Genomic DNA, 18,973 nt, shown 5'->3' on the forward strand with positions numbered 1-18,973 from the left:
GTAAACTACGGGTTCAGCAAGATGTCCGATATAGTTCATCTCTAAAAAGTTTCTATCCAATGCGTTAGAAAATTTCAGTTGTGTAATCTTGTGTTCTGCCACAGCTACGGTGATAGTTTGCGTTGGAGGCAGGTCTTAATTTGTAGAGGGTTCCCCCCTGAACCTGGATTTGTAGATGATTTACTTTGCAAGTCGGGGCAACTTTCATCGAGAGAAACCTTGTATATATTTCGCTGAATGTCGGTTCAGTAGCATCAAAATAGAACTCCGTGTGACAGGTTTCAATTTCTGTGTTGAAGAAATTCATCGGGAATTGCACTGTTTGAGTATTAAATTGTTTTAAATGAAAATTTCTCATATCAGATTTAGTTGCCTTAGCGTCTGGTTATGCTCTTGTGCCAGGTTCTTCGTCTCACAAGGAAACATCACCAACTTGACCTCATGTATTAAGCAGAAAGAGGAACACCTCCAGGATATCAGCCCCAGAAATCGATTCTTCGTGAAAATGTGAACCTTAATTCTGACAATAAGCAGTTGTGATTTTCTGAATGTACGGCTGTTGAACACGTGCCTGCAGGGGTTGTCACTCGCTTCGCCCGACTGCAGCCGCCTAATGCCCGAGAGCAAAAAGCTGTCAGTACTGCGTTGTGAGTCAGAGGTCCCTGAAGTAATGTTTTGACGCTGGTAACATTTTCTGTTCACTGTGCCAAAGTTCGTGGTTTCTAAGCTGTAAGTGGTTCCAGAGATATCTTTGTTTTGAGTATTTTTATGTCGCGATGCAAGGTACATAAATGAAAGGAGTGAGTGTGTCATTACACAAGCAGTGAGGCGCTATTTAATTATTAAGATTGCTGTTGTGTGTTCTGTTGTTTGGATTCTAAGGCTGGCGCTATTTAACTGAAGCGCATTTGCAGCAGATGTCCTATTCATCAAAGTGATTGTCATATTTAAATAGTAAATCGAAAATCATTTCGTAACAATTCTTCAGTTGTTTAGGTTTATTCATTTTGCCTTTAACTGTCTATATAGCTGTAGACTTTCAGTTCGAGATTATTGTTAAAATCATATAAAACCTGAATGTGGCTGAGTTTTACATCCCGTACTTTATTACTTACGTATTTTCGCGCAGAGTAACATGTGTTTTCGAGCAAGATTTCAAAATACGTTGTTCAGATGTGTCTACTTCCCGCTTTCTCATCCCTCGCCTTCTATATCCCGCTAACACGATGGCTCCGGCTATCTCTTGGCTGCACAGTACTGGGTGCTGGAACACTGGGCGGCTGCAATAGGACATAAGGGATGACAAACAACCGGTGCTCGCCGAAATTTAAAAGCTGTATATTTAGTAGGTATTAACTGCGCACTGTCAGAATTATGGCCTAAATTTTCACGCGAGATAGATGCTGGGGCCGATATCTTGCATGCGTACTTTTTTCTCCTTTAAATACGAGGTCCAGTTGGTGATGCTTCCTTCACTGTGTAGCACTTACACCCAACGATTTTCATTATTTATAGTATACATTCAAATCACTCTCATTTCCTAATTTCTACTGTTGTTAGTCATGATCTCTCTCTATAGTTTCCACGCCACCCTCCCCCTCCCCCCCCCCCCCCCCCAACCACTCCTGAATTTAAGCTGACTACTGTCTATAATTCTATTTGTGATCCTGAACCATATGCATATTTTCATTATGTTTGCTAGTTTGTCATAAATCGTGAGTCATACAATGCACCGTCGATAATTTCCCTAATCACACCAAAACAAAAGAGAAAGTCTTGGGAAGAAATGGGCAGAATCCTGCAGGAAGGAGAATTTCTGCACCCTGAAAGGGCTTTCTAAGATATGCATCACATCGAGATAAAGATACACCTGCAGTGTTTCTTCCATTACTACAGCTTTTTAATTTGGCCTTACAGGACTCATTTTCTTTATCATATTTCCAATGAGCATCTCTAGAGAAGTTCATATAATTGTGTTGTGTACATAGTTCCGCGTAGACAGCGCGTACACAACTTTCCCACTAGAGCGTGACCCGCTAAGCACAGCAGCGCAGGCGCAGCGCTCGTCCGTCTCCGCACTACGAGATGGCGCTGTCTTAGAGACGAACCAAATTCTGCTTCCGCCGATCCGCATATTAATATGTAAAGCAGCCAATGAGATCGCTGCTAACGTAGAACCTTTTCTCCTCTCGGATCACAATCGCGCAGTGATACCTGAACGCTCAAGGTATTATAACGAGTGTACAGACTTCCGATTGGTCAGTCTGCATTAGTCTGCATTAGTCTGTACCAGTCTATAGTCAAGTTTCAGTCTGCGCCTAATAAGGTTATCATATTCCTGTACATAGCCATGAAGAGAAATGTATAGACACTTTGTCAAGTATCAGAGATATGTGAGAACGTACCAATACCAAAGGAACTTCAGATTGTCCATTGTAAATAGCATCCAGAACCAAGTTAAGTTATTTTTATGCTTGTTATTATTTTAATAAATGTATGTGAAAATTAATCAAGTTCTGTTTAAAGTTGGTCACCGTCAATCTGCTACTCTAAGTGTGCAAGTGGCATTTCTATCGTCTGACCTAACGGCAGAAGATAAACGCGCCACGGTAAGACCACGAGACATATTGCTGACACTCGCCTACTTCATTAGAGCGACAAAACAAATAACCTGATGGTGTGTGTACCGAAGGTCTTACAGTACGCACACCACAAATTGCAATAACTTGTAGCAATTTCCTCCACCAGAATCTAAGACTACTATTCTTCAGTATCGTATGACTGATGTATTTCCTTTACTTCCACGTGAGTGATATGTTATCAGTGCATACAGGGTGAACCAGGACTCCACCGGCAAACCTCCACATGATTTTTTTTTCTAAGTATTTTGATACATGGGAACCACGGCCTCCAGCGGCTCGATACAGAGTTATTAGATTTCGTTCGGTTTCTTGCCTCAGTTAATGTAATATCTGTATTGTGCTGGCATATATCGAAGGTATGTGCTTTGAATCTTGTTTCTACATCTACATTTATACTCCGAAAGCCACCCAACGGTGTGTTCCCCCGCTGTACTTGCCAGTTCAAATGGTTCAGATGGCTCAGAGCACTATGGGACTTAACGTCTGAGATCCTCAGTCCCCTAGAACTTAGAACTACTTAAACCTAACTAACCTAAGGACATCACACACGTCCATGCTCGAGGCAGGATTCGAACCTGCGACTGTAGCGACCGATGACCTCAGGAGTTAAGTCCCATAGTGCTCAGAGCCATTTGAACCTAACGGTCGGCAGCCGTGTCACAAACGAAACGGAGCATGTCGATGTCGACAGCGGCGCTGTCGACGTTGTCGGTTGGGGAATTTTGCAGTCGTTATCACATACCACAGCACCCTCACCGCTACGGGAAGGGAGGGCAAATGTATGTTACTCCATGCTCCTTTCAGTCAACCGCCAGATGTCGCCGTTCAGTTACATTAACAAGCAGCGTCCATCGAAAGCAGCAGTAGAAGTCCTTGGTTCTAGGCTCTCGTGTAGTCGATAGGACATTCAACAGATAACTCATGCCAACCAGATGGGTGCTAACGTGACACAGTGGTGGCGCGATGTGTCCTACAGAATCGGCAGCCTCGATCAGTGTACCTGTGAGGGTGTCCATTTCCGAAGCACGTAGGCGATACTTCCTTCGCAGAGCACGCGCCTTAATACGCATGTTTGTCATTCCAACGTCACCAGCTCGTGTGAGCAACATAAGGGTCTCATACAGGATCCTGACGAATTGACCAAAAGCCCGCCTAGAATTTGGCAGCGGGCAGTAGGAAAACATGTGTGTAATGATTAATTTTGGACGAGGTAGACGTTCACACATTGCACCCCAATGATCAAGTTAAGAGTCCGGAAGGTATGGAGACGAATTTGCGTGCGGATCATATTAAATAGTCTGCAACACACAGCTGCTACTGTACGCTACACGCACCCACGGAACGTCGCTCCCAAATATTTCATCGCCGAGACCTTGATGATGGGGACAGCGTACTGATAGTCAATCCTCTGTCCACATCCACGTAGTGCGACTTCCGCAGACTGTACAGCTCCCGGCCACCTCGCCATACATATATCTTCTGCCGACCTCACCAAAGAACTTTATCGTCCGCGTAGGCACAACATTTAAAATGAACATTGCGGAGTCTTGGCCAGCTGCCACGAGTGTGCCTTCTAAGCGACAAGCAGACGTGAGCGTCACCACTTCTCTATAAGAGCTTAATGCTGTGAGTACATCACTACCACCTCCCAGATCTATTTGGTCGGAGGGAATAGCATCCTTGACAGTAGCGAGGACGCGAGCACGAAGTACGCATGCTAACAGCTGGTAATGCGAATTTTTTAATGACAGCGACCGGAACTCTTGTGGTCTGCACCCTCCGTTTGTTTTTTACAGAGCGAGCATCATGCCCTCCAAAAATTAGGGAGGGGGGGGGTGGTCGGAGGGGTGACGTGGAAGTCTGGATCCAGTAGTTCGCAGTATATCTCCTGCCAAACTTCCTCCGTCAAATCAGCAAAGGTGCTACAAAATTGAAGCCCATCAGATCCAGAGGAATCTTTTCTGACGCCCCGCGACAGCGCCATGAGTATTTTTTGCAGCATTACTGCTTCGAAGAATGTGTCGTCTGCTGGTGCCCTACGCCAGGGCTACAGGTCATGCAGGACAGCTCAACGTCAATGTCAGTCCGTTGACCTGCCAGATAGAGAGTGTAGCAATAATCTGTGATGACACGGGAGATGGTGATGTGCGTCTCTGCACTATTCCTGTCCGCCCCGATAATTGCCGTGATGAGTCGACTCTCATGACGTCTCCGTTCTCGATGTGATAAACAGTATCACGTTCTTCTGGCATGGAATCATGGAGTCTCGCTCGAACACACGTGCCCTCCAGTCCGGCAACCATTAACTGAAGGTTCCATATCTGTGTCCAGTGGACAGCCGATTCGCGCACTGGCGTATGTGGTTGCGACGCTAGGTCTTTCAAGACCGTGTAGTAAGACTCAGATATCGGTCGTTGCCAAAGCGCCCTATCTCGTCCATCCGCCATAAGTGCGTGTCGAATAGTTGGTTTGGCGCAGCGTGTCCACCATCGTATTGCAGAAGGATAGGTATGACGTCGAGAACGTTGGCCTTAAGAGCCCGTTGTCCTCTACTGCGGCTCGTCTGTTGGCGTTAAATGCCGGGACGGTTCTTCCGAAAGGGCACAGCCGATTTCCTTCCGTATCCTTGACATAATCCGAACTTGCACTCTGTCTCTATTTTCCTCGATGTCGACGGGAAGTTAAACCCAATCTTCGCTCCTTCCTTTTCTTGTCGTGGCGGGGTCACGGCGCAAATGAAGGTCTGATTGTCGGTGAAAGCAGTGGGCGTCAGCTCGGCACGACAGTTGCTGCCCGAAGACCTCAGAAAACGTAAATCCTGTTCAACTTGCTGGCCGAGTGGCTGGTGAAGTGTATCGTCCACCACGGATTATTGTCACTGTATCGTGCAAAGCGAGGTCCCTGACCATGGCGTGAAGCGCCAGACATGGGTCATAGTGAGGGTTCTGACCCTCTGGGCGTAAGACGCTGTTAAAGTCCCCGCCTACCAGTAAGTGCTCCGTAGCGCCTTGAAAAACGGGGCTACCTCTGTGGAGTAACAGACTGTTTACTCTCGACGCTCTGCAGGATCAGATGGGGAATACAGATTCAATAGGTGGACCGCACCGATTGTGAGCGCAGTGCCTCGCACTGATAGCAAATGCTCAATATCCATTGCTTCTGTGCCGTACCACCACCATTTTCGGTAGTTGGGTTAACGTAAGATATGTATCCATAAACATCCAGGCGCAGATCAGGCCTTAATTCTCGCAGAACCCCGATATCAGAGTCCGTCGCCCGAACCATGTCCCTTAACAGCTGGGTTTGGATAGTGGAACTCAAGCTGCTGACATTCACTGTTCCTATCCGATAGACCTGAGTCACTGGATAGTGCGATGACGTATTCTACAGTCGCTTAAGCCAGTAAGTGCCAGTCTTAGTCCCTGTCACCCGCAACATACATATCAGTGATCGGCCGAGACAAGATGTCCGACCGATGGTGTAGCCGGTCGCTCGACTCTGACATCATTCGTTCCCTCTCCACCTCAGATGCACAATCGCTAAGCTGAAAGTGTGGTTCGTTAGACGACGGATGACGTTCATCGTGTTCTTAACCGCAAAATCATAAGGGGGCTCGTCAGCAGTTGACAATAATACCAGTATTGGTACTGAAGCTGACTTTAACAGGGGTTTTCTTAAAAGCTTACGCAATTTTATCTGATAATGTTCCTGTGTATGGTAAGGTAGCTTACTTGTTCTTTTTGCGCGAATTATGTCTCTCTTTCTAACGCAGTTGTATCTAACGTAGCGGTTGAGCATCGTCAAACTGTCTTTGTCCTTTGGCAGACGTTGACAGCAGCGAACCAGAAACCGTCGGAATGAAATCCACAGCCCCTCATCTCCTTTCGTCGTTTGGACCGCCTTCTGCCTGTGGGAACGCTTGTCTGCGCCCTGGGCATCACGACGAACTGTAGACACCTCCCACATCTCCTTGTCCGAGCTTCTGGTGCTCTCCTTCCTCAGACGAATGAAGTGCAAATGGGATCGCTGCTGTCCAGCACGTCGACAGTTCCGTCGTAGGCAGTGGCATCGTGGGATGTGTCAGCGCAGTTCGATTTGCTCTGACGCACTCCGTTCTGAACAGGAAACGTCTCGAACGTGTGGCACTTTTCTTCCACGTGACTTTGTATGGGGTCATAATTATTGGTTACAAACTACGGCTTGAACACACTTTATTAAACATGTAAACGTCACTATAGATTTCCGGATTTACGTTATGACACGTTCGATATGCCTGCCATCATTAGCGATGATGTGGTGCAAACGAATAGCGAAAATCTGCATGACCCTCTGAAGTTTCGGTACATCGATGCTGTCGATGAACTTCTGAATGGCTCTTTTCAGCTCAGCATTGGCTTTGGGGCTATTGTTGTACACCTTCTCTTTAATATATCCGCATAAAAAGGAGTCACATCATATCCGGAGAATATGGCAGCCAATCGAGGCCCATGCCAGTGGCCTCTGGCTACCCCAGAGCCGGAATGCGGTCCCCATAGTGCTCCTCCAGGACATCAAATACTCTCCGATGTGGTCGAGCTCCGTCTTGCATGAACCACATCTTGTCGAAATCAGAGTAACTTTGGATAATGATGATTAAATCATCTTCCAAAACCTTCACGTATCGTTCGGCAGTAACCGTGCCATCACGGTGGCCTGTACTTCTGTACGAAAGCGCCATCGTCTTTCGGAGGTGATCTGTCATACTGCACACCACACAGTCATCCGTTGAGGGTGAAGAGACTTCTAGATCGCGAAATTCGGATCCTCATTCCCCCAAATGCACCAGTTTTGATTACTGACGAACCCATCCAAATGAAAGGGACTTCGTCACTAAACCAAACCATACAGCGCATAGAAATTCCCATCATGCTCCGCGACCAACAGAGCAGCTTAAACGTCCTAACTGAAACTGTTCAGAGGTTATGACCATCTTATTTTATATAGTTCATTAATTGCACCCTGTACTTCTCCTTAAGGCCGCAGCACGTCCACAACAAGGTGGCCGGAACTTCAAACGGCAGCTCGAAGACTCGTACGTTCCGAACTCAAGTCCTGCATGATCGACAGTCACTGCTCCCACATTGCCATCCGAGTGGTGGAATCGATATCCATCGGTGGAACGGCGAATAGACCGTTCACACGGTGCTTCATCTACAAATTTTAGGTAAACTGTGCTGCAGGTGATAGAAAGATGTTTACCGAGGAGTTCCTGTTGATCGACAAGCATTACTTCACACAGGAAACGTTCTACTTCGTATGCCTCAAGTCGGGCGTACTGCACATGGAACGTTAATTTTATCGTGGCCTTTCTGTATGAAAGCGCTGTCGTCTTTCGAGGTGGTCTGTTTACACTACAGTACTACTACCCGCGCGAGTAAACAACGGCCTGCTCTTGGAGCGCCGCACAGAGCACGGCAGACGTCCGCTTCGCAACACCGTTGGGAGAAGACTGGGACCACTGCGCCATCTGGACACACTGTTTATCTCAACTGCGCGGACGCCTGTCGGCCGACCCACATTCCTACCCAGAGCCGTCTGTCAGCAATCCCCGTCCATGTCTCCATGCTCGTTACTTTGAGATTCCCACAGACGGTCGGACGTAATTATGGATCCGCCCTGAAGATGGTGGATTCATTGCCCATTGAGGCGAATTAGCTATATGAATCTGTGGTGTGGTTCCTTTCGTACATGTCCAAAAGAACGGGCACCGCGCATTTATATAATATGGGTAGATTTAGCGATGACGAGTTGGCCGATATGCACCTCGTGTATGGGTTCACTGAATCCACTGGAAGAGCGGCACAACGACGCTATGATGAACTTTTTATACCTGGGATTCATAGTCATGTAGAACTTTAAAAGACATCATATTTACGCCAGTGACTGTAACACTTTTTTTATTTCACGATTGCCAAACAGCGAAATTACGTTAGAAAGAGAGACATAATTCGCGCAAAAAGAACAAGTAAACTACCTTACCACACACAGGCACATTATCAGATAAGATTGCGCAAGCTTTTAAGAAAACCCCTGTTAAAGTCAGCTTCAATACCAATAACGCCATAGCTAACATTCTAATACGCAATTATAATAACACAAACCAGTTTTCAAAATAGAATGTGATACTTGGATAAATACTACATCGGACAAACAGGGAGAACATTCACAGATAGGTTTAAAGAACACGTCAGACAAACAGAAAATAGCACCTCTACGTTTAGCAAACACTTAAGTGAAAATAAACATACTGTTGGGAACACCGATACAGCCCAAAGGTAGACTCATGAGCGTCCTTGAAGACATGGAAATATATAATCATTTCAAAAATAATCTTGACAACCTTCCAAACGACCAAACTGACTTGAGAAACAAACGATACCTAGATAACTTTTATTCGATCTTACGACGCATGCACAAATAGTAGCTTACGCATAGACTCAGATTAATGTATTAAATACAGTGTTTTATGAATTTTACATAAAGACGTAATCTCGCCAAAACGACATTGTACAATAATTTACGATTAAAAAATTTTATTTTTCGGTGATATTAACGCTATTTTATACAGTTGGCACAGAAAATACTTAGTACATTGTCGTATCGTTTTAGTATGCCATGATGACGATCAGTTCGTGTGCTTATTATTTATGTAATGTTGGCGAAATGTCACCCCACCTGTATTTTAACCCTTTCAGACCCTATGGCTACAATTGTGTACATTAACTTTTACGGTCTGTTAGCTGCAACAAAAGTATTTCTTCCCTAAGCGAACCTGAGCTACACACTTGTAAATGTTCAACCTTTTCATCGCGCGCAAATGCTGCCAACTGTTGGGCATCACTATAAAAATATCAGCGTCAGTGTAGCAGTGCGCAGCAACTCGTGACCACCAGAATACATAGTTCGCTATATTCCAGTATATAATTGAATACTGATGTTGTTATTTTACATGGAAATTATTGAATGGTCATTTTACTATTTATTACAATAGAGAATATTTCATAATTAGTTAATGGCTCTGAGAACTATGGGACTCAACTCCTCAGGTCATTAGTCCCCTAGACCTCAGAACTAGTTAAACCTAACTAACCTAAGGACATCACACACATCCATGCCCGAGGCAGGATTCGAACCTGCGACCGTAGCGGTCTCGCGGTTCCGGACTGAGCGCCTAGAACCGCTCGGCCGCCGCGGCCGGCTAAATATGATGTCTTTTATAAAGACGCTATGATGAGTTGTTCCCCCACCGATGACAACACGTCACAGTTCTCTTGCATCTTCTGAGAAATGTTACATTACTTTATGTATTGTGCAGTACATTTGGGTGGTTGATTACTATAGGCTTATTGACAGTAGTTAAGTCTTCCACAGAAGTAAGGGTAAATGCTGTAACAAACCGAATAAATAAAAAGTAGCTACTATTCCGTCAATCAACAGTGCCAATAACCCTCTGCTTAAAGTAATGTACAATAGCGCAAATCTCATATATCCCTCACACCTGATAGTGCTTGTATTAGTCCTCACAAGGTAGATGCTTGATTTCGATGATGTGGTTAAAACAAAGTAGAAGAGAGCAATGTGCAATCCATCTGATGTAGAGCTTATATCAGCGAAAAAAAGTAGACATCAAGGAGTTGGCAATATTTTGTTAGTTTCGGTGACAATATCTTCAGCATTACACCTCTGCTTGGAAAATTTGCAGCTAGAAGGGTTCGATCTCTATGACCGGACCGGACACCAGTAGGCTCCTTACCTCTTCGCCAACGACTGAAACTAGGAAATGTTCCATTTGTTCTTCAGTCATTTTCCCACTTTTGGTCTCCTACACATGAAAGTTTCATGGACAGGTTGTTTCAAGTTTATTTGTAATATTTGGGCCGAAAGTACCTTGTGCCTCTTCAAAATAGATGTCTACTAGTCTGCCTGTCATTGGTATAGCCACGTCATTGCCTAACTGTGCATAGAGCAATGGAAAGACTGCAACACACTAGTTGTAGTTTTCTGTCCTTTGTGACCATTGGTGATGATGACGACATATCATGCTGGAATCTACTCTGGTCACTGTTCCAAACATTTCCTTTCTCCACACCATAGTTTGTACTTTCGACGGTTCCCTTTGAAACGAACTCCTGCTCGCCTTTTGATAGACACCTAATGTAGAATTAATCTGCAATTTGATTTGCTTTCAATGCACTTACAGCATCTCACTAGTTTGTTATAGGAATTGTAGCCACGACTCCAATAGTTTTCACAAATGTTCTCTAGTACGCTGTCATCAATAGCCTGTAACACACTGGGCATCGACTGTTTGGATGGAGATAGTTCGTGCTCACTTTGGCTGAACGGTTCCTGCTGCTCTGGAAATGAGCGTTGTGGAGTGCTTGAACAGCCACCTTCACGTACAGGCTTCTCCGTCCTTTACAATGAGTATATCTACCGAACGTAACGTCATGTATGTCTTTATCATCCCCATTATATTCCTGAATTGTTATGTTATATAACATACTTACGAACGCTCTATCCTGGACCTCGTTTCCATTTTCAGCACGTCGCAACTTTGTATTTATACAAAATTACAAAATTCGTAGGATTAATTTTCTTCATGGTATCACTGTACACAGAGTCCGCCCCTGGTAGATGAGTGGTCAGCGAAACAGAATGTCATCCCTAACGGCCCGGGTTCGATTCCCCGATGGGTGGAGATTTTCTCCGCTCAGGGACTGGGTGTTGTATTGTCCTTAACATCATCACTTCATCCTCACCGACACCCAAGTCGCCGAAGTGGCGTCAACTCGAAAGACTTGCACCAGGATAACGGTCCACCCGACGGGAGGCCCTAGCCACACGGCACGGCACTGTACACAATTTACCCATCAACCCGCATGCGAACACTACGAGAGACATACTGCAGATATTCGGCGCAACCGTCCGATGGCACTAGCGGACAACTGCGGAGTTTCGCATGGAAGTGACACAGACCACTGTTGTTTTTATGATCGAGTGTTAGTCTAAGCATAATTTCGAGCAGTTTCGAGCTTACGGGGTCAAATGCATCCCTTGTCAGAAGGCATTCCTGAACCACTTCTGAAAAACTGTGAGTGGTGTTCTGGCTCTCCTGCATACTAAGTACTAAATATGTTAATAGAAAATATAAAAATACTAAATAATGGATACAGGAAGTAACAAAATGTATTTGTTCTATGTTTCTGCAAATACTTAAAACCTCACAATGAAATGAATGTATTCTTTTTCATGCAGTTTGGTGTTACCTTTGTGACGGTACGTCACATAAATGGACATTGTGAGAAAGGGAAAGGAAGTTTGTGTTCATAGACTTGCTAAATAATAACTAGACCGCGCATTGGCGCTAGTGTCGCGTCCCCGCATTGAACGTGATAGAAGCCGCCATTTGCAGGGAAACAGTGCGTAAATAGGGTTCGTTCGTGTGCTGCTTATAATTGTAACAGTATAATGGAAGCAAAGACGAAGACAGAAACAATGTTACATTTCACAGGTCAGTCATTTCTGATTGTTACTTTCCATTACTTGTATATAGTATTTTCATGGAGAAATAATACGTGATGACCGTTTGTTTTTGTCTAGGTTTCCCCTTACAAATGATTTTCTAAATCGGATATGGATAGTTGCTACTCGGAGAGAGAACTTCCAACCGATAGCAAATCATTTGCTGTGCTCTCTTCATTTTGAAGGGAATTGTTACATGGAAAATTATGTAAATAGACGTCAACTTAAGGACGATGCTATACCGACTCATTTGAAAACGGTATAGTGTCCTGGAAATCGTGCAATATAGGCCTAGGTTAAATAGTGTGGAAATACTGTCAGTGTGTATAATTTTGAACGTTCCTTTTCCAGATTACCAAGGCAATCAAATATATATTAAGTATGAATCATAGGTCGAATAATTGCGTTTAGATACTTAACATGTGTTGTCAGGTGGTGATTATTCTTCGTAAATGGTCAAATATTTGATCAAATGTTGCATACTCAACCACTTTCAGAGGTGCTATCAGTGTTAAAAACTAATGTGCGAATGAAATTCCTATGGTATTTAAAGTGATATGGGTTATTACAATTAACCATACCAAAATTCGAGTGTAGACAATACTGTGCTAAACAAAAGTAAGCGTGCAAAATGTACACAGTAGTCGGCATCTACGTCTACATCCATACTCCGCAAGCCACCTGACGGTGTGTGGCGGAGGGTACCTTGCAAAAACCAAACATGACCTGACAGGAAAAGTATGTGAATTAAATAATAATCGTACAGTCTGCTACTTTAAACGTTTCAGGTAATTATCTAATGCAAATAACTCGATGTAAACTCGCTCCACCTTGTCAGGAAAGAGCCTTACATTCTTCAATTTCGAGTCTCAATGCAGACGTACTACGGAAATTAGGAAACTTCATTCATTTAAGTATACTTTTAAAATAGACTCGAATACTCAGTACATTTTTAAACAAACATGTGTTTAATTTGTGGTTCAATTTGCTCATGTTGCGTCTCGTATACCTCAAATCACAACCCCAGTACTAGGATTCATCCCTGCAAATGGCGGCGATCGGTTGCTTCAATTGGGGGCAGTTGCCTCACTTCTCCGCTACGGCATGGTAGGGGCTTGTTTGTGTTATGAGACGTGTGAATTATAAATTATTTCAAGACTGTGTACGTGTGCGCGATGTATAACAAATAGTAAAGAACGTAAGTTATGATTATCAAAACATAAATATCGATGTAATTAACAAAACACAGTTCTTTTGGTATAATCTCTGTGTAACATAGGCCATGAAGATCAGAGACAATGCTTTGATTGAACTAGCTCTCCTGTTTTGTTTCGTCTAGCGGTAGGCCACCATTGTAGTGCCGTCTGATAATTAACGTAAGTTTGATCTGTATTTTGAAAAATATAATAGAAATTGTCATTAGAAAGTGTGTATTATTGACTTAGTTGTCACCTCTCATGATTGCAACTATTAATTATAATTAACAAAATTTTTACAGGACTTCGTAACGCAGGGAGCCCATCTCCCATAGCAAGATTTAGTCGGCCATTACACTGACTGTATTATTTAATTATAATATCATGTCATAATATTAAATGTAAATGCGAGAGACTTCTCAATTTTGATCTTTCATTAATTTCAAAGTTAAAAAGAGTCAAAATAGATTTGGTTTATTAATATTTAGAATACTGAGTGAGTTCAGTACGTTTCATTTTGGCCGCATAACGGCAGACGAGATTCTCTCCAGTTTTGCCTTGCAAATAAATGAACAAAAATATTGAAAAGCATTACGTTCCGCAATATCTCAGTTAATCTTTATGTAATTTGGTACATAGATAACCAGTAGCCCCTGAGACCCATATTAATAATTACAGTTTGCGTAAGAATATGCATATTTTCTTTTCTAAATAGCAGCGTTCACGCAAACTATTTATTAGAAGGCGGTGAGTCGCGCTCTGTGTTTAAAAAATATTATATCGTACGTACTTCGGGGCAGCCGATGGCCGTACGAGTGTTATTGCGGTATAAGTTATTTAAAACTCTCATGCTAGCCCACAATATTTAAAGCCTCCCCAACCAAAATCACAAAACATATAATTATAAAAATAAAAAATATACACTTATACCGTGATACCCTCTCTGCCCCAAGCGAGCTCATATCAGACGAGTTTGTATTTTTTTTCTATCTATTAAAAACGCTCTTATAACAACTAAAAGCTGCGTACTTACTCCCACAAGCACGCACTGTTAAAAATAAAACAGTGTAGCAGGAACTGAATATTGGTGTTAGAATTACCATGTTTCTTTTTTTCCTGCCTCCTGTAAAATTTATTCGCTCTGACTTAGCCCATTTTTCCTCTAAGGCCTTCAGTTCTGTGTGATACGAACATAATTTTCCTTTTATTCGTACTTCCGCCGCCTCTTTGCCTGATGCCCAGCCGACCGTTTCCCGCCAGGCGCCGGGTCATCTGTCATCCGCAGGCTGTGTCCACGCGTCCCGTCCAGACGTCCAGACCGCCTCTCTCCGCCGCCAACTGCGGTCTGCTACGTGACGCCGCGTTATTGGTTTCCGCTGATTACCTCACACATCTGTCCCTCAAGCCTATAACGCGGACGTGGACACGTGGAACAGCACGACGGCTGCAACTCAGAGAAACCTCCTGATCCGGGAACATCATTTTATAGTTTCGGGGGAGACTGGCGATAACACACTGAAATAACATGCAACGGAGCCTTCTTCCCCGCCTTATGCGACGTTTCGGTGCGAACAAAGTTAGGAGATTTTCAGTAAATTGAAAAAAAAAGTTCGCATCAACCTTCATATCAAGGTCTAAGAATCATGCATATGTATTTCTCGATTTATAGAACCCTGATGTAACAGCACTAAAATTATCAATGTCACTTGGGTCGTCCCTTTTCTTTAGTACATCATAATTCTTAATTTATACGACGGGATGACAAACCTACTCAGATCAGAACACGGATGGAGAGTAAATCACAGAAAGACTGAAGTATTAAGGAGTAGCAGAAATAAGCTCGGTATTAAACTCAATCTCATAACTCAGGCCGACGTAATACACGATGCGCGGGAGTCAAATACCATGACGGATGAAGCGAAGAAAATTTAAGCAGCAGAGTGGCAGAAGAAGAGAGACTATTCCTTTCCAAAGAAGTGTAGAACATAGCGCTTTATTTGAGGAAGAAATTTCGGAAACCGTATGCTGGAGCACAGTGTTGTTAGGAAGCTAATCACGGAGACTGGAAAAACTGAAAAAGAGAATCGAAATGTCTGAAATGCAGTGTTATAGAAGGATGCTGAAAGTTTCCTGCTAAGAAACAAGGACTTTTCCCTAGAATTGATAAGTAGAGGAAATACTGCAAAACACCATTTGAAGAAGCGAAAGGATGACACGAGACGTGTTAAATCCTTATCGAATGTTGTCCATGATTCGAGAGTGGGATATAGAAGAAAGCAGTTGTAGGGGACTCAGAGATAGAAATATATCCAACAAATAATCTTCGCTTCACTCCGGAACCGCGCTGCTGCTGCAGTCACAGGTTCGAATCGTGCCTCGAGCATAGATGTATGTGACGTCCTTAAGTTAGTTAGGTTTAAGTAGTTCTAAGTCTAGGGGACTGATGACCTCAGATGTTAAGACCCATTGAGACTGGAGCCATTTTTTGAAATAATCAGCTACTTTGGATCTAGGTGCTACTCTGAGATTGGCACAGGAAAAACCGTGGTAATTGGTGTCAAACAAGCAAAGTGATTATTGACGCAAAAAAATACGTTTATACATTGCCTGACAAAAAAAGTGAATTAGTCAAAAGAAATGGTCGGATGCCAGTGAACCACCCATCCACCTATGCGATCAAACCATTGCCGTATACGATGGCAATTGCAATCCTCTGCGACAGGTTATCACCAGAGCGGATTACTATTGCTCATATTTACTGTTGTTTCCAGTTCTGGTAAGGAGTATAACGGGTATGAACAGCGTTAGGTGTTGAGTGATAGCTGTGAAGGACACGGAGATACAGCGTACTTGTGTGAGACAGCGTTATCAGCACACGACAGATTTTGGAAAATCTGTGTGTCTGCATTTGGAGGGCAGATCGAACTGTGCACTGTCCAGTTTTGCTTTTGGATGTGACAGCGCCGCAATATTGGACTACATCGCAACGTGAGGGAAGGAATTCTCATCTTCAATATTCCAGTCTACCATGTATGAACACCACCACAAAGGCGAATTGTCGTATTCTGCACCAAGCACATCGTAACATCATCATATCTGCACCCGTCATTTGAAATTAAATCATGTATGAGGGAAAAAAAGGAAAAAAACGGAACTTCTTTCAAATGCCACATATTTTCAAATTGCTTATAAAATAACCTTTTTCCCTTTATAATTCCCCATTACAACAAATACATTTGTCGTACTGTTGCTTCCACTGTTCGAAACATTTTTTTGTGGTCATCTTTAAAAATGGCTGACAGCTCTTCCCTCGTTTCTTTCTTTTTTTTTTTTTTTTTTTTTTTGACTTCTTCAAAATTGTCAAATCGGTGTCCTTTGATGCCCCTTTTCATGCGTGGAAATAAGAAAAATTCGCACGAAACCAGGTCAGGGGGATAAGGTGCGTGGGGCAGCGGAACCATGCCATTTTTAGGCAAAAAATGTCTAGTAGAGATGGCTATGTGTGCAGGTGCATTGTCGTGATGGAATAACCAGTCTCCTGTCTGCCACAAATCGGATCTTTTTTGACGACCACTGTTGCGCAATCTACTTAAAAGTTCCAAGGAAAAGTTTTGATTAACAGTCTGACTTGGGGGAACAAACTCTGAATGTACTACGCCCTTGGCATCAAAACAGCAAATCAACATTGTTCTGATGTTTGATTTAACTTGACGACTTTCTTGTGACGGAGTGACGGTGATGTCTTGCATTGGCTTGACTGTTGCTTTGTTTCTGTGTCGCAATCATAGCACCATGACTCATCACCAGTACTGATGTTTAAAAGAAAATCTGGATTAGTTTTAAGCTGTTGTTTCAAATCACGACATGTTTCAACTCGATATTCCTTTTTATTGTCAGTCAGAACCCGAGGGACAAACTTGGCACTAACTCTTTTCATTCCAGAATCTTCTGTTACAATTCACTGAATCTAGTTCCAAGATAGCCCACTAATCTCTGACAGTTGGCCAGTTGTCTGTCGACGGTCTGTGACCACAAGCTCTCGAATTTTTCCAGTATTTCCGCAGATTCGGCAGTTGATGGATGACCAGAACGAGGTTTGTCATGAATCGACATGTTACTATTTTTAAATCTAGCAAACCAGTTTTTCCCATAGTGTCATCTTGGTAAGCTATTTTCAGCATTAAAAGAGTTTCAGCAGCATTTTTACCGAGTAGGAAACAAAATTTCGCAGCTGCACGTTGTTCCCTTAAACTTGCAATCATAGAAACGAAACAAGAATCACTGTAGATGAACAGAATAAAAAAAATGTTCAAATGTGTGTGAAATCTTATGGGACTTCACTGCTAAGGTCACCAGTCCCTAAACTTACATACTACTTAACCTAAATTATCGTAAGGACAAACACACACACCCATGCCCGAGGGAGGACTCGAATCTCCGCCGGGACCAGCCACACAGTCCATGATTGCAGCGCCTAAGACCGCTTGGCTAATCCCACGCGGCTGAACAGAATAAGCCAGGTCGACAACACAGGCGGCACTGAACTGGCGATGAGTTACGCTTTACACGCGTAGTGGCAGTAATTTGTACTACACAAGCGCCGAACATACTTTTTTTTTTTAACCCCTCATACTGTCTGCAACAATCTGTACTATCCTACACCGTTGGCCGGAGACTAACTGCAACCGGGCTGGGGAATTGCCGTTAACAACAGAACACAAACGAGTGCATGATAAGTGATGCCGTGGTCCGGAAAGTATGGATTTGAAACGACTGGCGTCCTACCGAGTTCAGCGATAACTCGCGGTTGTGCGCTATCCTGGATGACCTTTGTCGGTAAGAATGGCGGTGAACAGGGGAGAGGTGCAGTTGTTCTCATGTTTTGGAGAGGCACAGATGCGTCACTCCTGACGTCATGTAGTGGGGAGCGTACGGGTGTCACTTCAGCTCACGGTTGCTAGTGAGTCAGGGAACTCTGACAGCATAGCGGTGCGTCACGGACATCCTGCGTTCTCAAGAGTTATCTCCCATGTGACAGTAGGGTAGTGGCATATTTTTCAACAGAGAAGTCGTCGTCTATGAACTGTCTGAGTGATGAAACTTCCTGGCAGATTAAAACTGTGTGCCGGGCCGAGACTCGAGCTCGGGACCTTGCCTTTCGCGGGCAAATGCTCTACCAACTGAGCTACCCAAGCACGACACACGCCCCGTCCTCACAGCTATAATTCCGCCAGTACCTCGTGCCCTACCTTCTAGTCTTCACAGAAGCTCTCCTGCGAACCTTGCAGAACTAGCACTCCTGGAAGAAAGGATATCTGAGTCACTTTTCTGACTTGTCCAAACCCACAGGTTTTACAGATTCATATAGCTAGTAATGTAGTTTCTTACTCATTTACTCACTGCTGGAAAAAAAAATTCATTTTTCTGCTTTTATATTTGCAGCACCCCGAAATATTTGTTTCATAATTCGACATGGCAGTGCAATTGATTATTGTGGGGTACAAGTTCCATCGTAATAGAGTCGACATTCCGGCGACGTAATGAAAGCTTCCCAGCGCAACATCTGTCTCT

The sequence above is a fragment of the Schistocerca serialis genome, chromosome 7, assembly GCF_023864345.2.
Source record: "Schistocerca serialis cubense isolate TAMUIC-IGC-003099 chromosome 7, iqSchSeri2.2, whole genome shotgun sequence".
Taxonomy (NCBI): domain Eukaryota; kingdom Metazoa; phylum Arthropoda; class Insecta; order Orthoptera; family Acrididae; genus Schistocerca; species Schistocerca serialis.